The sequence below is a fragment of the Montipora foliosa genome, chromosome 12, assembly GCF_036669935.1.
Source record: "Montipora foliosa isolate CH-2021 chromosome 12, ASM3666993v2, whole genome shotgun sequence".
NCBI lineage: Eukaryota > Metazoa > Cnidaria > Anthozoa > Scleractinia > Acroporidae > Montipora > Montipora foliosa.
Window position 1 is genome coordinate 22,389,467 of NC_090880.1, and position 3,353 is coordinate 22,392,819.

Genomic DNA, 3,353 nt, shown 5'->3' on the forward strand with positions numbered 1-3,353 from the left:
TTACGCAAGTCGAATGCTCGAATCCTGCCTAGGACACTGATTGACCGGGGAAAGAGGTATGATTTATAGTGATTCCTTCAGCGCTTGTTCTGACCACTCGTTGAATATTTTCCTGGTAGCCCGTGGTTCAACTTCTTAATTGCACTTGTAAGTAGCCAACTGGTTTGCCTTCAGCCAGTTGGGATTCTTAACAGTTGTTGTTGAATGTTCTGTTCTGCTGTGACTGTGTTTCGCAATTAAATGCTTTCATTACTGGGAAATCTTCGCACTTTTGTCGAGGTTAACAGCGAGGCTCCGCTTCATCCGCTCTCCAAAATTGTGCTTTGTAGCCTTGCGATACCTGATCTATATGTGTTGGGATCGAGGCACAGTCTCTTACGATTGTTTACTGGATATCCGTATTTGAAACGAACCTGGCAGATTTGTTGCTACCCACTGGGCGTTGCCCTATGCGGCCGGACAAATAATGTATTCGAACGACTTCTGGCTCTGTTATCAGGCCTCAGATTCGGGGAAGTCGAAATCCTCAAGCGGACCTATGTAATCTTTCCTTTAGTCATATTTTTGCTATAGACCCTGGGATCATGTTGTTCCGAGGGAACAACGGACTGACTCACCGCTGAACAAATCAAAAACAAAGCCTTGGTACACGTTTTAAAAAAAAGACAAAAAAAATTTACTTTGCAAAAGTGAGAACACCGCGTTGTTGGACACGATCCATATAATTGCATGGTATATCTGATTTTAAAAATATATCACGAACCAGCTACAGCGGTGCTATCAACGCCTTTGGTTGCAAGTTGACACATTCCATTCAAGGTTCTATAAATTGTGAGTAGGGCGGCCTTTTCTTCAAACGTACTTACATCTCGCTAAAACAAAAAGGACACTGGTCCTTTCTCAAAAGAGCACGCTTGCATGTTCCAGCCTCAGGTCACCCCATATGAAAACACACTGGCACCACTGTAGAAAACTCGTAAATTCGTAAGTTACATTCAGCAATATTTTTCATACAAGACAAGAACAGCTATGCGTGTGTATGATTGTCAAACCTTTTTGAAGTGATAACCTTAAGTCCACCTGTAAATTTAGTTGTTTTTTTCGGCTCAACCTTTTGCTTTGTGGACTGACTCATAACCTTTCTCTTTGGGGAAATAGTGGCCTTGCTTTGCCAGTTGTAATTTCACATTTCTCCCTGTTTAAAATTTGCCTTATTCTACGTCTTAATCAAGACAATCGACCACATCACAATCTCGACCAACCAACCCAAACACATGCATTAGTTCCACATTGCGCAATACAATAAACTGTGGCCGCAAATAGCCCGGCATGTTTGTGTTAAATTTCGTACGACGCAGCAAGGATTCTACTAATCACTGACTAATGGCAGAGCTTTCATCGGCTATTTATCTTGCCAGACTAATTTCTCTGACGTTGATTTTCTCGAACTCCTGGTTAAACCCTAGTTGCTGGACTAATAAAGAAGTCAGGAAGTCTGTGAAGGACTAGCTAGTTTTGAAATTAAACCAACCGCGTTAGTACGCTCCATCGTTTGAGTAATTTCAGTCACATTGAGAGTCCCTGGGAGCTTAGCCAAAAACAAAAGGGTTCATTAGCAAAACGATTCACTTTCTCCACGACTTTTGGTACATTTCTCCGACTTTCTCGGCAAAACATGACATCAAATAAGGAAGGTTAGGTCGTCAGAATCATGCTTTCTTTGTGAACCTAACCCTTTGTTACAAATTCATGGCGTGGATCATTTGACTCAATTTTGAAAATCACTCATATCTCCATGTCGGTAACAAAGCGTGAGCATGTAGTTCTAGGTGACGTTTTCGATAGCTTTGCTGTCATGTATTCGTTGACTCAAACTGGCAGTTTACCATGATGTTTTTCGGCATTATCGCGTACGATTTTATGCTTCTTTTGGACAACCTTTCTCGAAACAGCTGTATTTCTTATCTAGTACTCATCCATTGCTTATCAGCTGGCAACACACAAGTACAAAACTGCATATTAATCCCTCACGTTAATACACCTCCTCTCACACTCAGAGTTTTTTGTGCACGCGTGCATGGAATGCCCTTGAATGTTGTATTGTGAACATTTTTTCAATTTCCAGATATTGTTTTGCGCCCTTACTCAAGTAGGAGTCAGGTCTCTGAGTTAACTTACATCATCCCTTTTTAAGCAATGATTAATTAAAAAAAAAAAGCAGCAGTATTTTGTCGGGTGTAAAAACACGAGGCGTAGCCAAGTGCTTTTATACCCGATAAAACACGTGCTGCGAGTTTTCTGAACTGCTTCAAAAACACTCCACAAATAGCGTGTCCTTCTGGACTCAGAACAATGGTTCCAATTGCAAGAAGAGAATATTAGCATGCAAGAAAAACAAGCTATGACTTTTGAGTACTCTCTAATCTCTCCAATCAGATTCCTAGAAAACCAGCTGCTTGCTTTTGTTTAACAGTACGATCATGATATTATTTGCTTATAACCAGGTAATTTCATTTTTAATTTGCGTGTTGTATTATCTAATACCAAACAAACATATAACGACTGAATTAAATTGCGGTCGAGTCAAAGAGACGGCGAAATAGACAGACCAGGTGATGAAGAACCCGGACGAACTATTTTTTTGCTCGGTGGCGATGGCTGAATCCTCCCATACTCCACTGATATGCATAGTGGTGATTAACATGTTGCTCGCGGTCACTGCATTTGTGGGAAATCTCCTCATTTTAGTTGCGCTAGGCAAGGACTCTTCTCTTCATCCGCCTTCTAAACTCTTGCTTCGTAACTTGGCAGCAAGTGATCTCTTTGTTGGCATCTTAGCAGAGCCAACTTTCCTTGCTCACTGGGTATCCGTGTTGAACAAGAAAATGAAATTTTGCCTTTTTGTCCATCGCATCATTTATGTGACCGGAAATATGTTGTGCGCAGTGTCCATCCTAACTATGACCACCATAGCAGTTGAAAGGCTTCTCGCTCTCACGCTGGGCCTCAGATACAGACAAATCGTGACCCTAAAGCGGACCTTTGTACTTTTAATGTTGTTTTGGGTTTTGTCTATTGCTGGTTCAACACTACACTTGGTGAATTACCTCTTGTCCTTATGGTATGGCTATATAGCCGGTTCACTTTGTCTTGCAATCTCACTTTTTTCCAATGGGAAGATTTTTTTTACTCTGCGCAAGTATTGTCAAAATCAAATGAGGGACCACGTCCAACCAAGCGAACAATGTCCCCTAAACATTGCCCGATATAGAAAAGCTATCAACTGTGCAGTGTGGCTACATGTGACTTTAGCAATTTGTTATCTTCTGTATATTATAGTGGCGTTCTTTACG